The sequence below is a fragment of the Dasypus novemcinctus genome, chromosome 7, assembly GCF_030445035.2.
Source record: "Dasypus novemcinctus isolate mDasNov1 chromosome 7, mDasNov1.1.hap2, whole genome shotgun sequence".
NCBI classification, from domain to species: Eukaryota; Metazoa; Chordata; class Mammalia; order Cingulata; family Dasypodidae; genus Dasypus; species Dasypus novemcinctus.
The window spans coordinates 8,222,477-8,247,041 of NC_080679.1; the positions used below are offsets into that span (position 1 = coordinate 8,222,477).

A 24,565-nucleotide genomic window follows, 5' to 3' on the forward strand; every position below is an offset into this window, starting at 1 on the left:
CAGGTGAGACTCTGCTCTTGGGGGGAAGCAGAAGGCTCCCGACCTGTCCCCCCCGATGCCTCAGCTGGCCGGTGGGTCACCTTCTGGTCCAGCCCATGCGTCAGGCACGCCTGCACACGCGATGCCCCCCTCCCACCGGGGGCCCCACCATCTGCTTGCACCCCACACGCATTTACCAGGGGCATCCTCTTACATCACTCGCCAGGAGCTTCCCATTCCTGTGCTTTCTATCGGCTCAAATGAAGGTCTGTGACTGCAGACCCGAGTATCCTATGACCGCGTCCCCCAGACGTGCCGCCTTGTACTTATTGGGGGATGTGTGCGAAGCGAACTCATCAACACTCACCAGGAAGCACCTGACCAGGGCCGCGCAAAAGGCGTGACTCAGTCTCCGCCAGCCACAGGGTCGAAAGAGCTCTTCGAATGTGTTTTCGTTTTGATGAAAATCTAAAAAATCATAGTAATTCTCTTAAAAAACAAAGGAAGACTTAGCCGCGAGTCCAACAGAGCTTGGCTGGGGAACGGAGAATTCCCAGTGCACGAGGAGGCGGGGACGCCAATGCCCAGTGCCTGGGCCACCAGCGAGGCCCCCAGTCCCACGAGAGCATCAGTGCCTCATCCGCCACGTGCAGGGTGAGGTGCTTCCCTTCTCGTGTCTCTGCAGTTAACTTAGTCATTTTCATTTTACAGCTGAAATGCCCAAGCATGACAAGCCTCCGGAGCTGCAGTGAGCATCAAATAATCACACAGACCGCCCCAGGGTCCTGGGGCCACCGTAACAAAGTGCCACATGCCAGGTGGCTTGGGACAACAGCAATCCAGTTCCTCCCAGGTCTGCAGGCTGGGCCTGCAGCCACGTGCCAGGGCTGAGCTGGCCAGCAGGCCTGGCCCCGGCCGAGCTGCTGGCTGGCAGCTGTAGCCTGTCGTACTTTGCCCACCTCGTCCCATGACGTCTCCCTCCCCTTCTGCCGGGGACACCGGCCAGCAGCCTAGTGCCTGCCCCTGTCCCCACCTACGACCTCATCTGAACTAATTCCACCTGCAACAACCCATTTCCAAATAAGGTCACATTCTGAGGTCCTGGGGGTTAGGATGTCAACACAGCTTTTCGGGGCACACAGGCAGTCGTGGGGTGCATTGGCACGCCGTCCCTTTCAACGCAGTCTGCACAATCCTCAGAACTGGAGACCCGGCCTGGGATTCTGGGGTTCGGGAACCTCATGCCAGGAGAGTGCGCTAACAAGCCACCAAGCGGAGGGAGAGGGGTGCCCAGAAGGGCTGCACACCGCGGGGCGCCGGCTGGTCAAGGAGACTCCCAGCCCTGGGCTGGAGGCTGGAACGCCGGCCAGGAGCTGAGCCAGGGCGGGACCCATGGCTGCTGGGAGCACCAGCGCTGGCCCTGGAGTCTGGAACCTGCGGCTTCTCCCTCCCCAATCCCTCGTCTGGCCTTAGGGGAATTGCTCATCATTGGTTTTCTCATGAGCAGGACTGGGGATGATCTTCAAGGTTTCTTCTAGAGCCCAAAATTCTATTTAACAATTAAGATTTACTTACACAAACCCACCAAGTATAGCCAGAGACCTCAGAGGGCCTCTCCATCCCCCCTCCACCCCCCACCCCCAGCCTCTCTCCTGCCAGGCCCAGCAGCAGGGGTCAGAAATACAGGCCAGCAGGTGCACCTGCCTGCAGAACTCAAATCTACATGCACCAAGGGTCCCCGTGGCTGGCCTGTACGCCTGTCCTGGGTCTCTCAGATGCTCCATCCCAGGCAGACTCCTCTCGCCAAGGCCCCCAGGGATCCGGCCCGAGACACAGACCCTCTTCTGGGACTCTTCAAAAGTACACGGCCCCTCCACCCTGAACCTGAATGGTTCCGCACCTCCTGGTTTGGGCATCTATTAAATAAAACTGAACGAACATCTACGGCTGGTTTCTGTGATGTTGTGCCCAATCCCTTTACACAGAGCTTGAAATGTTGCAATGTCTACAGTGTCCATGGAGAGCTGCGCCACTGATAACTGATCTGACAGTACAGCAGAGGTTGTGCATACGGGTAATGTCCGCGGAAAGATGACATCACTCTCCCGCCAGGAGCCCGGCAGGCCATCATGGGGCACCACTGCAATCTACACGACCTTGACCGAGCGTATGAAATGTCGCCATCCAGTGTAACCTATGAAAAACGGCACAAATGCCGCCTTCTGAAAAGAAAGCACTTTGACCTTGTAGCTTTCCATAATATTTTAATAACTTACCCTCGTTTAGGTTGATTTATTCTTAAAAGCGTCTTAGCAAGACAAGCACATGCATAAATTTTTCTTAATTTTCAAAGACGGTCGACCTAAACTTTAATAGCCTTTGCCACTTCCTATTGCTGTCAACAGCGAGTTTATGTTCATTTCAAATAAATCATCAGCTGTAAGTGCCTCCGCTGTCTCAGCAGGAGAAGTTATTAGTAAACTAGCTAGAGCAGGGGATTTATTAAAGCAGGAGGGATGGGCCCTCTCCTTTGTTTAAGCGTCTCACTCCCTCCATCTACTGGCCACTGCTGAGATCAGTTCCACAACATCCGGGCTTAAGCAGTGAAATAATAGGCACTGACAGTCTACACAGCGCCGCTTTTCTTGGTTATAAAACATAGCGTCGTTTAAAGAGCTGTACTTATTCAACAAAACTGAAACAACATGAGCAGGCAAACTAAGACAATAGTAGACTACTGTATAAAAGCAGGGCAAAATCTGGGCTTAAGTCACATGTGCTGTCTACGAGTGTATTTCAGAGTTTAGGGGCCACAGAGGCCACGGATCAATGTCCCCATTCCAGGACCTGGGAGAGCAGGCTCCTGAGAAGCCTGCTCTTCCAGGTCAGCATCAGCTCCGAGGATGCAACGAGCAGGCCCGCAGCTCTTCTCCAGGTGCCCTAACGAGCTGGCCAGCTGCCTGGTCTACCCCTCCTCCAAGCACTTGCTCAAGGCTGCTCGCTTATGCTGGGAAACCCACTTTCTGGAGCAATCAGAGCGAGTTTTCCGTTTTCACGTCTGAAACAGACCAGTCTCACCTGGCAATCTGCTCACTGAACCCCAGACATGCAAACCGTCCCTCCCTCTTGTCAATGAAACAAGACAGCCCTGGGCTCCTGACCCCTTTTGCCTCCTCTTGAAAGGGTACAATCAAGTTTTCTTCAACAACAACAAAAAAGTTTTAATGTTCAATGTTCACAAAATCATGTTTATACCATAAAAAAAAAAAAAACCAAAAACCTGCATTTTCATTTCCTAACTGCTAAATTAAATACCATGCAATGGATACATCTGAATTTGAGTCTGCTTATAAAGGACTCCAGTGCTAGGAGTAAGACCCATCCCAGGGGAGCTGGGTCACGCCTTAGTGAAGTCGCCCCACCAAAAGGTCCTTATACCGGGGCCACACCCACGTCTTCCTGGGGTACCAAGCTGGTACAGCACAACCTGGAAAACTACCCATCACACTCTCAGTTCTTCAAGACTGCTACATCTCTAAACATACTCAGCACAGTCCCTGGTACGTCACTATGAAGCAGGGAAGAGGAGGGGAAGGGAAGGGAAGGTCATTTCTAAAAAGTCCGTCTAGTCGAGGCGCCAGACACCTCTGTTCACAGAGGAAGGGAGATTCCGCTGATTCCAGGGTTCTTTTTCAGGTTGAAGTCCAAAAGTAATATTAAAACACAGAAAGGTTCATAATGCCCATTTGCAAACAGGTAGTATTAGAATTATATTTGTCACCAGAAGGGGGCAGCATCTTAAAGACTATAGAAGACCTTTTCAGGCCGACTCCTGAGTAAAAAGCCCGTTAGAGAATGAAAAAAAGTGAGAATTCCATGTAAACCTCTCAATCTAACTCCTATCAGTTGAAAAACATCCTGTTTACTCCCCCGCCTCTACAATGATCTCAAAATAAATTAATATCCGTATATGCTTTGGAATTCACTTTAGAATCTCATCTTTTTTCTTACTTAGCTGTAGTGCTCTCCTATGCAAAACTCAAATATATACTTTTTGAAAAACTCAATGCCAGACACACGGTATATATATTTAAGTATTTATCTATCTACAGAGGAAAGCATATTATGTTATACAATTTGCCGATACTGTTTGCTTAAATGAAGCAAAATTCTTGAAGAAAAATTTTAGCAAAGTTCACCAGAAACATTTAAGACGTAAATTAGGCAGGAAAATTTTCTGTAACCTAAAAATTAAACTGAAACCTTCTTTCCCTCCACCACCAATGGAAGTGTATTAATTTCACGTAAGTAATTCTAAAATTAATTTTAAACGGGTGCTTTGGGAATCGAGCCGTCTGTTTCGTTCCCCTTTCCCTTGATGCTGAGCAGCCTGTGCCAGGGGCCTCTCTGTCTCTGGAGGAATGGCAGCCCCCTGTAGACAGCGAGGGCCACTGGCCATCTGGCTGCTTCCCTTCAGCTGCACAAGAGAATCCAGGGGGCTTAGGAGAAGAACCTACCTGGCATCCAGCAGGGCAGCCGTAGGTAATTGCAGTTTAGAGAAGTTGAAAGTCGCTCACAGGAACACAGAAATACAGGCCCATAATCTAACCCCGTAATTCCCAGCCATCCCGCACTTGGTCAGGTGACACCCTTCAGCAGGACAGGGTCACCTGCAGCTCGTTCTTGAGCAGGGGCTCTCAACCTTTTTGGTTCCACGGACCCCTTACTGAGGCCACACTCTGCTGTGCATTATTTAATAAATACATCACACCCGCACCAGCACGTCCCCACAAGAATCAGGTTTCTTTGAATTTCAATTCAATCTCTCGGCAACCCTCAAGGCCCGTCTGTGCCCTCCTCTCCATGCTGCCTGGTTACACAAATGCTAAAACGACCATCCCCTTCCCAGATGATCTTCATTCCAAGGCAGTTCTGAAATAGGCCGACAGCATCTCCAAGGAGAACGCGGCTCCTGGAGCTGGGCTGGTCCTATCTCCTCCGTGAAGAACGAGGAGTTAAATCCTGAAAAGTTCTGTTAGAGTAAAATTTCAGAATCAGGCAACTGAAAGGTGTCTCTACGAGTGCAGGTCTGCATCTTCCACCCCAGCCTTCCAGAGGCCCTGGAGGGCTGGACCCAAGAGGGGCTGGGGACCGGCATGTGGGGGTCTTGGGGTGACAGAAGCATCGGAAAATGTGGAAGAGAGAGAGATGCCAGGAAATGAACACAGCTGTATTTCAGTGTGACAGTCAAGTAAGCACAAACACGAAGAACAGCAGGAAACCCAAGCTGCTGATAAACTTAGAGGTCACTTTTCTGAAATAAGCCAGGAAAACAAGCCACTGGGGACCCTTCTCTGCTGGAAGGTTCTTTAAAGGGTCTCATCAGGAATCGCAATCCCCGGCTCTGTACTCTCTAAGGGGAAATGGCAACTGTCCTCACAGAGCCCATTGATAAATGTTAGTAAATAATGACATTCTTAAGCTACAATTTACACGAGTAACCTCCAAGTAAGAGGTGGATTTAAGAGAAACCGAAAAATAACTACTCGTGTCACTGTGAATTTAAGGACATATGGTAATTTTCCCTAAAAGTAATTTAGGAATTTGAATGAATACAGCATTACTTCTTAAGAATTCTACAGCTGGGAGACGATCAATAGCTCTATAATAATTACTATTTTTTAATCAGGATTTTACTTAAGGAGCAGTGAAGTGTCAGAGTCTAGAAATGACTGGGATGCCTGGGAAACCGAGTCATGGTTTATAAGGAGGTTCACGCAGCTCAGCATCAAGGGCTGGGAAGGTGATGGGGGGGCATTAAGTAAGAATCTGGGGGTGGGGTGAGGCTTAAGCATAAGGACGTGGCAGGAGAAGAAACCCCAATCTTCCCTTTGCTCTTTGATCCTTTATCCATAACAAATTCTGGGACCCACCACTCTCCACTATTAACAATTTTCACTTAACAGAGGTAGAACAAAACCCTTCAAAAGCAAAATGATGGGGAGTGGATGTCGCTCAGTGGTTATGTACCAGGTTCCCACATACAAGGTCCCAGGTTCAATCTCTGGCCCCCATTACTTAAAAAAAAAAAAACAAAGTGAACAGCTCCCACTAGATGTGTGATGCATTGGAATGTACCTGCTGCTTTGGAACTACACGTTTTTAGCAAGGTGAACCCACCAGCAAATGACTGCACTTGTGGTTCTTCTTTTTGGCCCTGGACAGGCTCCAGGGGAAGCAGCAGGACTTGGCTTGGGAAGGTCCGGGTGGAACCCCAGCTCTACCCCCTGAAGCCCTCCCCACCCCACCCCAAACCTCAATCTCCCTTGTCTGACACAGCTCCTTGGGAGACTTACACAAGACGAGACATCTCAAGTGCTTCAAAGACTGTTCACACACGGTGAGCACCCCACAGGCATTAGCTTGTCATTACACAAGTGACGCATCGAGACGTCAGCATCTTAACCTCAGACCTGTGACTACCACCAGGAGGAGGGAGAACTACAAGCAAGCTGCTGTCTCTTTCTTTCACTCTCCAGGTGGTCAGAGCTCTGCCTGCTCTAACAGGAAAGGCTCGGTCCTCCTTTGATCAGAAAACAATTTCCAGGTACCCAGCAGACCACTGCACCTAATGAGGTGATAATAGGTGTTTGCTTAATTAACAAGGAAAACAAAAGTGGTTCTATTCTCACCACCGTGATCATATTTGGGTAAGACCTTCTCCTTACACAAGGGTTCAATATCTGTTCAAATCAAGCCACTGACTCATCCATTCAAGGATTTAATAAGCATTTCCACATTATACTGCATGAGAATTAACCAACGACAGAGCGAAACTAACAGAGTAAATGGGTCTGTTTCCATACAAGTAAATATTGCCACCCTGGTACCCTGTACGCCTTGATCTGGTTGCGAGTTAGATATGAGTCCACTCTGTGAGAATTCATCTAGCTGCTCACTTCAGAGCTGTGCGTAGTGTGTGCTCTACTCCAGCAAAACAAGCACCCAGGAAAAGCCATCCCAAGCCAACTAACTCCCCCTTTCCTAGTAGGGATGGAGGAAATGAGCTGTTACCCCAAGCCACATCTGCTCTGGAGGAAGAGGCCTATCACATCTCCCTGTGGACTGTTCTACTGACGAATAAAAAACGCACGCTCCATGCCACAACTTGGCTGAACCTCGAAGACATCATGTTGAGCGAAATGAGTCAGACACAAAACGGCGAATATTGCATGGTCTCCAAGCAGAATAAGCAGATTCAGAGAGTCAGCATCTAGACATAGGTTACCAGGGGACAGGGTGGAGGTAGGGAATGGGGAGCTAATGTTAAAATTGTACAGAGTTTCTATGTGGGATGATAGAAAATTTTGGAAAAGGATGGTGATGGTAGAAAAGGTTTCTATGTGAGTTTCTATGTGGGATGATAGAAAATTTTGGAAAAGGTGGTGATGGTAGAAAAACTGTGAACATAATCAATGGCACTGAACCATATATTTGACTGTGGTGGCAACAGGAAACTGCAGGTGGTATATATGTTACTATAATTAAAAAGAAACACAGGGGGAAGCGGCTGTGGCTCAATCAGTTGGGCTCCCATCTACCATAAGGGAGGCCCTGGGTTCAAGTCCCGGAGCCTCCCTGTGAAGGCAGGCTGGCCTGTGCACCACGGAGAGCTGATGCAGCAAAATGACGCAACAAAGGGAGACAAGCAGATACAGGAAAAACACACGGCGATTGGACACAAGAGGACAGACAGCAAAATATAAGCCACAAGGGTGGGGGGAATAAATAAAATAAAATAAATATTTTAAAAAAACAATAAAACACAGGACTGACAACTCAAACAGGGAACCCGAATGTAAACCATGGAGTATAGTTAATAGCGTAATTATAAGAATATTCTTCCATCAATTGTAACAAACATACCACACTAATGCAAGCCGTTAATAATGGGGGAAGGGGTAATTTGGGAACTCTGTATTTTCTATATAATTTTTCTGTAAACCTACAACTTCTCTAATTTAAATAAATACACACTCTACAAGAAGGGCGGAAAACACCGTACACAGCACCTACACAGCCTTACACCCCTGGAAAGGTGCAGGCACGGCTTGGCCTGGAGCACAGCATCCCCTGGCGCCCAGCTGCCCAGGGACGCCCTCAGGAGCACGGGACGCCGGCTTCACCCCAGGCAGCTGTGACCGCTGGCGAGTCGGTCCTGCTAAGACGCGAGGGCCTGCTCCCATGCTCCGGGAGGCTCTGGGCAGCTGGGCCCGTCACCGCCCCTCTGCAGCACAGCACCTCCTTCAGGCCTGAAATCCCTCCATCCCCATCCCACCCTCGCGAGGGCCGTGTCCTCGAAAGCCACCACCCGATGCCCGCGCCCCTCTGAGCGTCTGCAGAGCTCGGCAGGCGCAGCAAGCAAGGCAGGCTGACGGCTCACCTGCCCACTCTCCTGGGTGTGTGTGCGTGCGTGGGCATGCGTGTGCATGGGCAAGTGTGTCCCCAGCAGCACGCTGTCGGCTCCTACTGAACCTAAAGTCAACTATGGCCTCACATGGGCTTGTCCAAGGCGGTATTTCTTCAGCCCCACCGCCCCACGTCCAGCCTGTTCTCAGCCTGTGCAAACACCCGCTCAGCGTCAGCAGCAATCCCATCTCCGAACTTAATGGACTTTTTTTTTGGTTTGCTCAAATCCACGGAGCACATGGTCACAGCTTTTTAAACAATTCACCTTGCAATCTCGAGGTACTCCCCAATTAAACAGAAATGACAAGGTTGGCTCTACTTCGGGGTCAACACAAAGCATGAGCTGACCCAGCAGCAGAAGTTAAGACAAGGCGTTCGCTCCTGGGGTAAAAACTTGGTGGGAGATACCTTTGAACACATCTGTTACTTTTTAACTACAAGCTTTCAGGAAGGTAAAAATACATTTGGGCAAAAATGAGCTGACGTTTCTGCGGAATATTTGAAGTTCCTCTTCCTCCAAATCCTAGGCTGAAAATCACCTATTTCCTAACCTATTGATCTAAGAATCAAAATGAAAAGAGAGGCAAGAGAAAATTTTTAAAAAGCAAAAGCAAAAAACAAAAAACAAAAAACCAAACAACTGTGTCTTGATAAATGCTTCCAGTTACAAGAGAAGAGAACTGGAACTAGGAGGACAAAGCGGTCAGAAGGCAAAGGAATCCACTAGTGTTTCCATCAGGACAAGAGCCAACTCTGGCTTTCAAGAAATGGGTGGAAGTGGGAGAAGCAACGGATTCAAAAGAAAGGCTCCAGTAAGGGGTTAAAAGACAAGTCACAGCTTGGCCACGGTCTTGGATTTCATAACCACAACACCGTCGATGAACCTCCTACTTTCCACTGAGAAAAGCAGAGACCAAAGAGCAATGGGTGAGGGAGGAGTGGGAGGCAAAGAAACAGACTCAGGTTGTGGGTGACTTTTTTGTGAGCAGTGAGAACAAGAGCAGACAGAAAACAGCATGATGCCTGGATTGGCATCCCTTGTCATCCAGGGGCACCGTGCAAGTGGCCAAGGCCACCGAGCAGGTTTCTGGAGGCCAGATGTTTTTACAAAGGCCACTCATGGACACATCACCTGGGTGGAGGTGGAGAAGCAGCTGGAAGTGCAGCTGGGACATGTGGCAGCAGGTGCAGGCTCCCCAGGGCCGAGAAATCAGGGCATCTCTCATGGGGTGGAACGAATGGAGAAACTTAAGTTTCTAGAACAAAGGGACAGCTGAGAGGACAGGATATGGAGAGATCTGCTTTCCAGGAGAGAGGAGAAGGAGCTGAGATGGAGATCATTGGAGACAGTAAATGGGAAAGATACTGTCCTTACATCAGATATTCTCAAGACTGCATGAAAAAACCCTGGCCGAGGAATTAGGGAGAAGGGAAAAAGCTCAGTTCCACATCAGTGGGGAGAACACTGGAGAATCAGTCAACAGGAGGAGGATCTGGGAAGCATGTGGGGTGAGGTTTAAGACCCTGAAGCAGGTGGAAGGAGGGTGTCAGCCGTCAGTGCCCGAGGACCCTCTTCAGTACTGGAGTCAACTCATTATTTGGGCGGAAGAGCAAGGTGACTGGCTCACATGAGCTCAAGGGGTGGGCTGCACACATGCTTGACATTATACATGTAAGTCACACACTGTTTAAATATGGGCTTTGGCACTGTGATGTCAATAAACTTAGATCTCATCCGGAAGGGACGGGCGAGACCAGCAGATGCCACCACGTGCCTTGCCATGTGGCAGAGGAGTCCAGGATCGCTGGTAGCCGGTCTCTGGGAAGAAAGTATTGCCTGGTGATGCCCTGATTTGGACATTTTTCTCAGCCTCAAAACTGCAGGCTTGTAGGCTCAGGAATCCCCAGTGCTGAAAGCCGCCACTCTGTATGGCACCCAGAGCCTTCGAGGGGCACGTGCTCAGCGAGGCTGCGATCCCGGCACAGGCTTCAGGACCCAGGCGCAGCGTCACCAGCGCGCGTCCACGCTCCACTCTGGGCTCGCCAAGGCGGGGGCGGGAGGGGGTGGGAGTCGGATGGCGCCTGCTGGGGCTGGGGGGCGGGCAGCTTCTCCCCTTCTCAGAGAAGCCGCGGATCCCCTGGCCAGAGTCGACAGAGCCCCAATCTGGAAGAATCACCGGCCCTGAAGGACAATCCTGGCCACGGCAGCGGTCTGGGGGCCCAGGCCTGCTCCCCGCACCCCACAACCCATCCAGGCTCTTTTCCTGAGAGGACAAATGGGCAGAGTGTGCCCTGCCAGGATCAGTTTTGGGGGTGCGGAACTCCCAGCCCAGGACCAGGCTCCCTAAAATGAGGGATTGCAAACTCCTGAAGACGTAGGAGTGGAGTACAAAGTTGGGGGAATAAAGGTTTCCCAAGCAAAGCTACAGGAACCCTTTAGCAGACCCCATGCTCCACTACCATTCTCACTGGAACATCAGGAGACAGCTGAGCCTGACAAGCACAGCTGGAGGAGAGGAAGAGGAGAGGAAGAGGAGAGGAAGAAACCCCCAGGCCATTCTAGGACCTCGGGCTCTTAAGCCCTCACTCCCCTGCCCGCAGGAGTCACAGCAAACCTTCCCCAAGCACCTCCAAACCACGCGTGCCAGGCGCCACCCCCTCACCCCGGCTGCCCCCGCTCAAGTTCCCATAATTCTGTCTCATCACTGAAGAGTCAACTAGGATCCGGGTATTTTTAAAAGGCAAGCACGGGGATGGTAGTTACGCCGGATGAGGGTCTGATGGCGTCGCCCGCCGGCCAGAGAAACAGAAGGCGCGGCCGCGTGGGTGTGGGCGCGGGGGCCGCCCGGGTACACCTGCTTCCCCGGCACCTGCCGCTGCCCAGGGAGCCGGCAACTGGGCAGGGCATCCAAAGCACGCTCCAAGCATGTGAAGAATCCAGGGTCCAACGGCATCCTGCATTCGAGCTGCAGCCACCCGGAGGGGTGAGGGGAGGGATGGGCAGAAGCCGCCCTGCACGGGGCGGGGGGGGGGGGGCGGTGTGAAGACCCTCCTGGGTTTCTCCCGCCTTGAGACCAGGCCAGGTGGCAGCCGTCCTGCTCTGCTCTGGCCCCAGCTCCAGCCGAGCAGGAGGTCCCCGCAGAGACCGGCCAGCCCACACCCACCAGGCCACCACACAGGCCAGCCGAGGTGCCCCAAAGGTGCTCCATGGCAGGGTCCTGGACACCGTTCTTTAAATGACCTTTCCCGTCCCCACTCCAAGGTGAGGCAATTTCCATGACTCCACAGATCAGAGAAGTCAAGGACACTTCCGTGGCCCAAGCCCGCTCACCAAACCAGAGCTGCCCTGTCCTGCTTTCAGTCTTTCCACCCTGTTCATTTAGGAACGAGGATTCTAGACACTTACACTTCACTCCCTCGGTTGTGCGTTTGACTCTTATTTGCAATTTAGGGCCTGCACACTGGGCCTTTAAAACCCCTTGATTCAGGAGAGGATGTGGCTTGAGCAGTTGAGCTCCCACCTCCCATACAGGCAGCCCCGGGTTGGGTTCCCTCCTAAAAAGACAAAAATGGACAACAAGCAAAACGAGCAAAAAAAGCAACTCAGGGAAGCTGATGTGGCTCAGGGTTGAGAGCCAGCTTCCCACGTACAAGAGCCCAGGTTCCCTTACCGGTATCTCAAAAATTAAAAAAAAACAAACTCTTGTTTCTTCATGGATCTGCAGAGAAGTGAAGTGGCTTCTTCCAGACTCGGCGCTGGCCATTAGTGGAAGACCCAGAGCCGGAAGGGGCCGATTTAACACACTGCGTTGCAGAAACCCAAAGTGTACCACGGTCTTCGCTTATGTTCTGTGCAACAGCTTTTTCGACCCACAGAAGGCAACGTGGAGAATCCAGCAATAAAAACAGGTTCCCAAGGACCACCCGCCCTGCGTTTGCCGAGATGGAAAGAGCTGCCACCAGGCCTGGGGAAAGCCTGGGACACAAACCCAAAGCCCCTCTCGGCCCCAGACCCGCACATGGCAGGGGACCCAGGAGGGGACAGTGTGTACCCACCTCATGGCACGCTACCACCCACCCTCCTTCCTGCCAGATAACCAGTGGCCTGGAATGAACCCCATGGGCCCAAACTTGCTTCTCTGGCCAGACCCTCATGGCCGTGGTTTTAGAACAGAAGACTATAGCCCAGCAGCCTGGGACTTCCCTGCCTGATCTTGGCCAACAGGCTTGGCGCTGCCTCCAGGGTCTTTGGCCTTTCACCTCTACAAATCAAGGACAAATGAGGATTCTTCTGGAAAACGCACACCTCGGCCTGCAAGTAGCCAGTTTCGACTTTGAATACAGGCGCACAGGGCAGGCTCTAAAACAAACCCTACAAGCAGCTAAAAATGACTGAAAATGCCCCCCTCCCCCAAATGAGTGGTTCTAGAATTGCACATCATCAAACAAGTCCTTTAAATCCTTGCCAGAGACACTGCCTGAGGTCATTTAGGGTTAGAGTGCAATTCCAGGAAATGGAAACAACCAGAAAGCCTGCAACTCTTAGAAGCTGGGGTGGGGGACCCTGACCCCAAACCCCTAACAGTAACGGGTGAGACCAGCCAGGGAAACTACCCGACCTTTTCCTGATGTACCCATCACCCCAGCAGTCTTATCTGTCCCTCTGAAGTGCACTCCAAGTTTTCATTATAAAATTTTATTTGAGAAGGATTCACACATCCTCCTAAAAGGATCCTTTTTTCCTACTGCAGAAGCACAAAATCAGGCATTCCTTTTTTTTCTTAAGCTTTATTTTTTATTTCTCTCCCCTCCTCCCCTAGTTGTCTGCTCTCTGTGTCCATTCACTGTGTGTTCTTCTGTGTCCACTGATATTCTTGTTAGTGGCACTGGGAATCTGTGTTTCTTTTTGTTGCGTCATCTTGCTGCGTCAGCTCTCCGTGTGTGCAGCGCCACTCCTGGGCAGGCTGAACTTTTTTCATGCTGGGTGGCTCTCTTTATGGGGTGTACTCCTTGTGCACAGGGCTCCCCTGCATGGCATGGCACTCCTTGTGCGCATCAGCACTGCACATGGGCCAGCTCCACACGGGTCAAGTTGGCCCTGGGTTTGAACCACGGACCTCCCATGTGGTAGGTAGACGCTCTATCCATTGAGCCAAATCTGCTTCTCTCAGGCACTCCTTTAAAGGCAAGGTTGGGAAACGGACTTGGCCCAGTGGTTAGGGCGTCCGTCTACCATATGGGAGGTCCGTGGTTCAAACCCCGGGCCTCCTTGACCCGTGTGGAGCTGGCCATGCGCAGTGCTGATGCGCGCAAGAAGTGCCCTGCCACGCAAAGGTGACCCCCGCGTGGGGGAGTCCCACGCGCAAGGAGTGCGCCCGTGAGGAGAGCCGCCCAGCGCGAAAAGAAAGTGCAGCCTGCCCAGGAATGGCGCCGCCCACACTTCCTGTGCCGCTGACGATAACAGAAGCGGATAAAGAAACAAGACACAGCAAACAGACACCAAGAACAGACAACCGGGGGGGGGGGGGAATTAAATAAATAAATCTTTAAAAAATAAATAAATAAATAAAGGCAAGGTTGCCAGCTGAAATCTGCCACCTAATTCCACCCACCCTGAGAGGGCTCTGGCACAGCACCCTGCTGCCCAGACACCGAAGGAGACCCCGTGGTTCTCTGCGCAGCTCTGCTGGCAGCATTCAGGGCAAGAAGCCTGCCCTGGGAGACCTGTCCAGCACCACAGGAACACTGCACATGCCCAGCTTGGGGCACCGAAGGTCACCGCAGGCTGACAACCCAAAGTGCCAGTGCACCCCACCACACTACCCCCGGGGCGGCACCGCCTGGCCAGGAGCGTAAAACGTGGCATGCTTGTGGACCTGCCATGCGGCACCGCAGCTGGCAGCCCCGAGGGTCCAGGTCGCCGCCCCCCGCAGCATCGCCCATCCTCTCTGCTCCAGTTCCTCTGCAGGATCTCACCACCACAAGTGAGTGCTGTCCACTGAAAGGCCTTCCTTGGACGGAGTGGACATTTCACATCACGTGATGATGGCTGGAATGTCTTCAGCCTTGCTGGAAAATATCAGAGGTTAGGCCTCGAAAGGGTCCTGGGGCGAACGTGGATCAGTGACACCTCCCCAGGCATCCTCCAAGAGCCCGTTCCACAGGCTTCCTCCAAGGGTTCCGCGTTTTCACGCCAATCACAGCCACGTTTCAGGACGCCCACAGCGGCCTCCTCACTAGTTAGTTCCTTTTTAATTAGCTGCCACCAGGGCATTTCCACCAGCTTCACCCTCAATCCATTAAAAACAGGACACAAATGATCCTCTTACTTCACGATCAAATTCTGTAAAAATCTGGAGTCAAAGGACAAGCCTTATGCCCCGGCACCTCCATTTATGGGTTCTAACCTCAGAGTCTCGCTCTCTTTCAGCACCAGTTTCTTGGTAAGAAAAACTCACGGGGTAATGAGGAAGCTCAGATAATACACGGGTGCTTCGTACCCTGGAAAGCAGGAGTGTGAACACAGCAGCTACAGTGGTGATTCGGCGCGGTACCGGGAGAGCTGCATCGCCTCTGACACCGAGTGCTCCCTGCTCAGCAAGAGCCATCACCTGTCACACCAAGGCCGACATTCTCTCCAGAGCTGTTCCCTTCCACACTGCAGCGGCGCTCTCTCATGGCATCCACTGCTGCAATCCTTGGCTGTAAACTCAGTGCCACAGTCAAAATACCAGGGCCAAAGAAGGCAAATGGAAAGAAATACAAGGAGACAGCTCTCGTCCATGGGTCAGGCCATCCCAGATGCACAACTGGCCGTAGGGATTCCTGCAGGTGGGCATGCCCTGCCTGCCGCAAGGCTCCTTCTTCAGAACACGGCGCTCACTGCCTCTGGAGTGAAAGAACCCTGGGACTCATCTGACTCTGCTTCAAGAAGAGATCCAGGGCACCCCGAGAAGGAAAGGGGGCCTGGCCACCTGCAGGCTCTCTGACACCCACGGACAAGCTGTGCAGGAGGCAAAAGGAGCAGGAAGCCAGGGACCCAGCCCTACCATGGGCAGGCAGCTGGCACGCCTCGGTTTTCCCCACTACAGCAATGGCAACCACAAAACGGCCCCCAGAATCCCTGGGGTCCTCACCGACAGCTGCCCCGGGGCCCATTCGGACCGATTCTACCCTGAGGAGGCCTTTCACATGAAAAGGCTGCAGGCCACCCACCAACGGGGGAACAGCCTTACGAGGAAGGTCATCCCACCCAAGCAGTCACCCCACCAAGCAGCCAGCAGTGACGAGGGCTGCTGCACTGAAGCCCCCCACGCCAGGAGGCCTGCACGCGACACCCCCGGGACAGCTTCAGGGGCTCCCGAGACGCTTCCCGCAAGCAGGAAAACAGAGCCCGGCTCCCCAGGCAGCTGACCTTAAATAGAAGCAGCCTTGCATTTCTGAAATTCCCCTGGGCAGATTCTGGCCTGGCGCACCCTCCCATAAAAGTTTTATTATAGTAAACAAGCCCTGAAAATGAATGTTGCACTGTGACAAGTGTTGAAGAAGGCTGTTTCTTTTTTTTTTTTTAATGTTATATCTGAAAAATAGAAGAGGTTCCCATATACTCCCGCCCCCCTCACCCCACATCAACCCCCCCACCACCGCGGCACACTCATTGCTCTTGGTGAACACACCCCGGAGGCTCTTTTTTTTTTTTTTTTTTTTTATTCATTTTTTAAAAAAATATTACATTCAAAAAATATGAGGTCCCCATTCACCCCCACCGCCCCCAGGAGGCTGTTTCTTGATGACACTTTTGCTTCCTGATTTTTTCCCCAAGATTATCAAGGTGGGTGGGTACCTTTTAACCTTAGCCAGTAGCAACAAGACCCCTAGTTCTTGTTAAGACTTAGACGATCAAGAAAAGAAAACAAATTATCTAGAATATAGGTAACATCTATAGTACAGACATCTAATTTTGATCCCAAACCCTAAAAAGCTGCCGAGCTCTAGCATAAATGTTATAATGAAATAGCCGATTATGATTTCTAAGGGTGTGATCATGTCACTGATTTCTCCCAACAAGCCCTGAGGTTAGGTGAGAAGGACAGGTGCGACTGCCCTCGCTTGCAGGAAGGACGGGAGGCACTGGGCAGGGCCTTGGCCGAAAGGGCCACGTGGCAAAGTGCAAGCAGCACAGATGGGACTGGGATGGCCGTGGACAGCTCGGTCCAGCTCGGGCGTGACAGCTCCATGACTGGACAGGACCTGGACGGCACGTGTCCTTCACAGCTCTGACACCCAACCACAGTCCAGTGGGTCCCTGGACCAAGGCTTTGGAAGCTTCCTCCTCTTGTGCCTTCCTGCACTCCCCGTCGTGCCCACGGCCCTTGAACCCTCCAGTAAAGAAAGCAGGGCTCGCTTGCTGCAGCGGATTGAATCGTGTGTCCCACAAAGGCAGGTAGAGGGGGAGCCGCCACGTGACGGAGGCCGAGGCTGAGTTACGGATGGCGGTCAAGCCACCAAGGTCACGGGCTTCCGAGGAAGCATGGCCTGCTGACCCCTTAAGGCTGGGCTTCGAGCCTCCAAAATTGTGAGGCCACAAAGAACCTTCCTGTCGCTGAAGCCAACGGACCTGTGGCCGTTGTCACGGCCGCTCTGGCCGACTAGACACCTGCCTCTCTCGAGGGACGGCCAGGACTCACTTCAGCAGCGTGAGCGGCACCCGGAGGGGCCGGGCGCCGAGCCCCCGCTCAGTACACGGCACCCCTCCTTTGCAACATGAGCCGCCCCAAAACAGCCCTATTCAGAGCAGGCTTGCTTTTTTTAAAAAATCAGCACAAAAGACAATCTATTAGGTCTCAAGCCCACAGACTTGAGGCTTTTATGCAGGGCTGAAAGAGGCATTAAATTTCAGGAATAGCAAGCCTACTCTCCGTCCTGGAGGAGGGTGGCCGGCAGATCTGGGCTGAATGTACTTTTTGTTCACCAGCCCAATTATGCCGAGCCACCGTGCAGATGACGATGTCAGCTCCCCACTTGCTGCAGTTAACGCGGCATACAAAAACAATGGGGGAGGGGGGACAGCAATTGGCCTGGGCACCACGACCACAGCAAATGGCCATGGACACGGGAGTTCCAGGTGATTCCAAATGGACACGGGACTCCAGAGACACTTAGCCTGAGGCAGCGAGTCATCTGGCAAGGACTTCGGGCAGAGAAGGTCAAGAGAAGCGGTTTTAAACCAAAACTCTAATGTCATGCTGTGCGTTTCGGTGGCTGCTAGCCCTACGCGGCTCCTGAGCACCTGAAATGTGCCTAGTCCAAGCTGCGCTGTGCTGCAAGTGCAAAATATACTTTGGAATTGAAAGACTTAGTAAAAAATAATAATAATGTAAAACATTTCATTAATAAATTTCAGATTACTGCACACTGAACTGACCATCTTTTGGATATACTAGATGAATTTCATTTGTTTCTTGTTGCTTTGTTAGGTGACCAAAAAAAATTTTAAATGAACTTGGGTGGCTCATGTGCTGAATTCAACACAGACAAAAATATCACATGCCAAAACGTCTATCAACATAGATTACACAAGGTTACCATCTCCAGGCCCCCGGCAGTCAACAGGAAAGACTGGAAAATAAAGTGAGCACAGTGGCTGGTGTGCTGGGCATTTGAACTCCCTCGGAGAGTGGCAAACCTGATGCCCAGCTTCTCACTGTCCACTGCCGCAGCAGGACAGCGCCCCGGCTCCCCAGCCCCCAGCCCGGGGCTCTGCCCGCCGGCCACCAGACATGTCCTTCTCACCGCAAGCTCAGCTGCCCAATGCCACCTGCTCATTCCTAGGGCACATCCGGCCCCCTCTCCCAGGTGGTGTGGCTGTCACTTGCATCCCTCTCTATACACGCTCTCCTGGAGGCAGGCCCACGCCCCCTCCTCCTTGTCTCATGTCAGGCTCTCAGGAGAAGCTGCACACGGAAAGAATTCAGCCTTTCTCGCTGGGGCCAATCGAAGCATGCTCACTGGTCCACCTTCATGCTCGGCAGAAGCGGAGAGCCAGCTCCTAAGCGACACTGGGCACGTCTCCTTGAATTTCCTCTTTCTAGCTCAAACCCTCACCCGGTTCTAGCCAGGATCTCCCAGTTGAAATTCACCACTGAGGGCTGGGAAACCGGCCGTGGAAACCCTCCCCAACTCTGCGTGGTCACTGGGGTCAGGCCCACTCGCCGCGGCACTCTGCCTTCGGTCCCTCTGTGTAGGGTCACCAGTCACCCCTCGGTCCTGCTGTACTCCGGGGGTGCCCCGGGCGGGAGGATCCGACCTCCACCTCTAGTGGACACTCACTGGACTGCACCACTGGGGTGAGGGGCGCCCCCGCCCCCACGGGGGGGCGGGTCTTGAAGGCAGCACACCTGTGTGGCCTGGGGGTCTCCAGTGCCAGGTGGGATGCACAAGGCGGAGGGAGCCCAAGGTTCCTAACCTGGGGCTCCAAACAGGGGCTTCGGGGGTCTGCTGAGCCCCTGAAAGCTGCTATATGAGTGCAGCCTACGAACTTTTCTGGAGCATGGACCCCAAAAGGAAAGAACTTCTATGGAGAGTTGGGGGTGGGGTGGGAGAAAAACTGCACAAGAACCCCCTGTGGCATGAAAATTAACTGCGCAATATGTCTTAACGGGTAATTCTCTGCGGTGACTAAGGCAAGGCGGTGAAATGAAAAGTTCACTTGGATTTCTGTGTGACTGGCACCGAGAAAAAGCAAAGTGCTTGTTAGGTCTTTTGGTTGTCATTTTTGAAAAATACAATAAAAGCAAAATACTCCTTCCTAGGAATATTGATTTAAAAGCCTGGAAAGCAAGAAGGAAAATGATACAGCTGTAGCTACAATATTTTGGAGCGCCCCTTGTGCAGCTATAGGAAAAAAGGGAGAGGATCATTTCCAAACTAGAAAGAGGGCAGATAGATGCACACTGGGCTCTCTCGGGATTGTTGAGATAGCAGAGAATTTATAGCAAGATATTATTTAACTTAAAGAGAGCTATTAAATAATAAATACAGACATCTATAAAATGTAATATAACCTTCTAAAATGAGGGGTTAATGCATAAAGGGTACAGGGTTTCTATTTGGGGTGAAAGCAAGGTTTGGTAATGGAGAGTGGTGATGGTAGCACAACATGAATGTGATGAATGCTACCAAAGTGTAGACTTGAGAATGCTTGAGATAGGAAATTCATATATATTATATATATATATATATATATATTATATATATTATATATATAAAGACAATGAATATATATATATATATATATATATTATATATATAAAGACAATGACAATTACGTGCAATACATGATCCTGGGCCTGGATCTAATCTCGGAGGAAAAAAATGCCCAAAAGTACATTTTTGGGACAACTGAAATAACTGGACTATAGACTGCAAGCAGGTTAAAGGTCTTGAACTCAATAACTGCATTTAAGGTGATTATATAAGTGAGTGTTCTCAGGAAATATATGTGGAAGTGCTAAATGTTACATAATGCCTATAACCTCCTCTCAAATGTTTAGAAGATAGGTGGGTAGACAGGTAGGTAGACAAACATGCGGTAAAATGTTAATAGTTGGTGTGGGGTTTGAAGCTGTATGAAAAGTATGTTCTTAAAGTTAATCCATTCCTGTGGGTGTGGACCCACTGTAAGTAGGGTATTTTGGTGAGTAGGAGCTTAACTTAAGCTGTGACCCACCTCATTCGGGGTAAGTCTTAATCTTCTTACTCCAGTCCTTTATAAGAGAATGAAATTCAGACAAAGAAAGAGAAAGCCATAGAAGCAAGAAGCTGGAAGCAACGAAACCCAGAGGAGACAGAAGAGACCAGCAGGAGCTGCCATGTGCCTTGCCACGTGACAGAGGAGTCCAGGATGGCCAGCAGCCGGCCTTCCTAAAGAAGGTATTGTCGTGATGATGCCTTGGTTTCGACATTTTCATCGAGTCAGGACTGTAAGCTTGTAAGCTGAAAATTCCCATTGTAAAGGTCAACACATTTTATAATATCTGCTTTGAGCAGCTTAGCAAATTAGAACAGCTGCCAAATCTGTGTTCCCAGGTGGAGGGTACACTGGTGATCCACGTGTTGTTTCTTTATTAAGTCTGCAACTTCCCTGTAAGTTTGAAGTTATTTCAAAATAAAAACTTAAAATTAAAAAGCTTCCGAAACACAAGCAGGCTGCTAAACAAATATTTTACCTTGACCTTATGCAAGTGCCTGTTTACTCTTCTTGGTTTTTTGTTTGTTTGTTTGTTTGTTTTTTGATGTTACATTTTACTCGTGTAGAGGAATTGTTTTGCTGACACCATTAAGGCAGCACTTGAAGCAGGAGGGTCATTAAACCGAGCTGGGAACAAGGTCTGGCTGCCCGGCCTGGGCAAGTCTTTCAGCCTTTTTAGAGCCATCTCTTTACCTGCCAAGTAAGGGCACTGAGCTACCTCCAGGGTCCCTTGACTCTAACAAGAGTTTTACAGTTCCCAATCATTAGACGAGGCACATTCGCCATTTCCCAGTGTGCTCTGGGCTCTTGGACTTCATCTATCGCTAATAATAAGCACCTGCTACCTCTCAGGGCCCACTAGCTTCCTCCTAGGGCCCGCAAGATAATTAAAGTGCTCTGGAGGGACTCTGACCACCGCAATGATGGCCACCCAGCAGCAGAATTAAGGACAGCCTTGCTGTGACACTGCATCTCTGCTGGGTGCCAGCAGCCGGCCTGGCTGCACCTACTCCATTCATGCATAACCCCACGTATCTGGCACATGTGCTTTAGTGGGCAAAGGCAGCTGGAGCTCCAGTTCCAACCTGCTGCTCCCAGGTAAGCCCCCTGCACTGGGAGAAGGAAGCAAGCTATCTCTCCCTTAGAAAATGCTCAACTCCCTTTCTATTCCTTTAATCTAAGGCTGATATCTACAAGAACAGGTATAAGCTAACAAAATCTCAGAAGTTGCACAGCCCTGCCACTGTTTCTAAAGCCTTTCCCATGAAGAAGCTCTAAGCTGTTATACTTTAAAATCAGACATTCTTTTAGACGGAAGGGCCGTAGAATTAGGAGAAAGGGCGCTTCTGGCCCTCACTCTGTTGCCCACATGCAGCCCTCCCTTCAGGAGGCCAAATGGGTGTCCCAGGGTCACAGAAGAGGAGGGCGTCTTCCTAAGGCTAACCACTTGTGTCCCAGGTCCTCCACGCTGGTAGGGGTTAGTCCCACGGGGACACACAGCAGGAACCAGGATCTACCGTTGGCTCCCCACCTTTTCAGACTTTGCCAGCTTTCACATTTGTTTCTCTTTCTATCACCTCAGTTCTACACAGTTTTTGCATCTGAGCTCCCAGTCTCACTCCGAGGCCAACTTCAACCTGGCCAGGGGCACCATCACTCCTAAACATTGCCCCAGAGACCCAAGGTCACTGCCAAGGTCAGATCCTGCTCTAGGGCCTTCTCTTCTGGTCTCCCACTAGGTCCCCAGGATTGCGCAAGCCGCAGCCTCTCTGGGCAGCTGCCCTGCCTCCAGGGCGTGGCTGAGCCCAGGAGCCCTGGGCTGGGCTTGGCAGGCACGGCAGCAAAACTCTGGCAAGTGGCAGTTCACCCCCTAGTCCCACCCCACTGCCACCCCTGCCCTCTCGGCAGCAGGCAGGCACGTGACAGGCAAGGAAGCTTGTCCTCAGGGCACAGAACCGGCACCCAAGCTGCGGTGTGGGGGGCGACAATCTGCCCCGTTAAATTGCCACTTCCCCACTCTTCTCTACTAAAAAGAGAGTGGAAAGAAAGGAATGTTTTATCTCATGTCAAGGAGAGCATTTAAAGACAGACCAGAGCCCTCCCCTCAATCTCAGGACAGGTAGTGACTGCAAGAAAAAGGCCACCAGAAACAAGAAAGCAGAACCGAATCTACAGGTGGAGGGTCAAAGTAGGAAAAGAAAACTTTGCAATTTAAAAAACTTGTCTAATGCAAATCGATTCATTAATCTTCTCCTAAAATGATTTAAAAGAAAAAAAAAGCAACTTTTCTTGCAGATCATGTAAAGAGAGCTGAGGGATCACCAAGTGTCAAACAAACGAGCTGCCAGAAAACAGACTCATTTCTCACTCCACCAAGCCAGGAAGTGGGGGGGACAGCGCCACGGGGCAAGGGGCTGCTCCAGGGAGTTCTGTTCTATTGCTTAGACTCAACTGGGACCCGAGGCAGGTGAGAGTAGGGAAGGGAAGACCCAGGCTACAGCTGGAGGTCCGGCAGACCACGGGCCGTGGGAAGACTGCCGGGAGATCCCTGGTCACGGGATCCCATTTGGAACTCTTTGCAGGTCATGGGGAAGGCCTGGATCCCTTCAAACGAAAGGCAGGCCCCCTGAGAGCTAACAGGGCATGGCAAGGCCACCAGTCAGAACAGCCAACAGTTGGGGTCTCCCCGGGGGCGGCAGGGGGCACTTTGAAGAGGCCTGGCCCGGCCAAGCACACGGGCCACCCCGCAGCCTCCTGTGCTCCTTGCCTGGGGCTGTGGACTCTTCTCTTATTTCTTAATAAACTCTTCACTACCTTGCCTCCCTTCGGCTTGTCCTTAAATTCTCTTGTGCGACATAAGCCAAGAACCCAGAAGCCCAGGCCCCAGAGCCCTCCCCTTGAACTTCTTAAAAGGTTAAGCCTTGACTCGATTTCCTCAGATCTGTTTCCCAAACTTCAAAGCATTCTTGAACCACCTTTGTGATCCGATCACTTAACCTCTCTTTAAATCAGCATTCAATTCTTTTAAACCTTAGTTTTAGCCTAAGCAGTAGTACTTCTGAACACCCGCATTTAATTTCTTTCTAATCCACATTAAAATACAATCAATAATCACTGAACACTGTAAGTGGTGCTGTAACCGAGGGTTAAGAATTAACAAATGGTTATAATTACTAAGTCATTATATAGATGCCTTTATATTATAAAATAGTCAAAGGTAAATACCTGAAATTATGGAAACTGGCGAGACTTAGCCTAGACCTGTTACTGTCTGTGATGGTCTTTCTAGACTGACCTTATCCTTGTGGATGCTTATTCCAAAAGGCTCACCCCTGTGCATGCTCGCCACGGTGACGGGAGCACCCCGTGCATGCTCGCCACGGTGACGGGAGCACCCCGTGCATGCTCGCCACGGTGACGGGCACACCCCTGTGCATGCTCGCCACGGTGACGGGAGCACCCGTGCATGCTCGCCACGGTGACAGGAGCACCCGTGCATGCTCGCCACGGTGACGGGAGCACCCCTGTGCATGCTCGCCACGGTGACGGGCGCACCCCGTGCATGCTCGCCACGGTGACAGGAGCACCCATGCATGCTCGCCACGGTAACGGGCACACCCCTGTGCATGCTCGCCACGGTGACGGGCACACCACTGTGCATGCTCGCCACGGTGACGGGCGCACCCTGTGCATGCTCGCCACAGTGACGGGAGCACCCCTGTGCATGCTCGCCACGGTGGCGGCAGCACCCCTGTGCATGCTCGCCACGGTGACGGGAGCACCCCGTGCATGCTCGCCACGGTGACGGGAGCACCCCGTGCATGCTCGCCACGGTGGCGGCAGCACCCCTGTGCATGCTCGCCACGGTGACGGGCGCACCCTGTGCATGCTCACCACGGTGACGGGAGCACCCCTGTGCATGCTCGCCACGGTGACGGGCGCACCCTGTGCGTGCTCACCACGGTGACAGGAGCACCCCTGTGCATGCTCGCCACGGTGATAGGAGCACGCCATCCTCCATTTAATCCCCGTGTGAAAACCCTGGTAAGTGACCTTTGTTCATATCCCCTGCCCTGATGCCTGGATCTCTGACAACTTAGTGTCCCCATCCCCATCCTGTTCAGCGCCTTAATGTTTATTAACTAAGGAAGCTGTGCCAGCTCCACCCACAATTAATTAGCATTCTGATGCTATGAAATATCACAATCACTGTTGTTCCAGGAGGCAGTTTTAGGGGCCACTGGCTTCCTTCGCTTGAGCAACTAAACTCGTTTTCTCTTTGAAACCCCCATGCCTCCGCCACTGGTCTTCAGAGCGCATCCACAGGAAAGAGCCCGCCTTTGCTCACGATCGACGCCAGTTAGGTGA

General features: G+C 51.5%; 1 protein-coding gene across 3 annotated transcripts in view; it reads right to left on the bottom strand.

The window, feature by feature from the left end:
- Positions 1 to 24,565, bottom strand: part of AGAP1 (ArfGAP with GTPase domain, ankyrin repeat and PH domain 1) — a 617,334-nt gene that overhangs the window by 512,288 nt on the left and 80,481 nt on the right. The gene's annotated exons all lie outside the window — the stretch shown is intronic.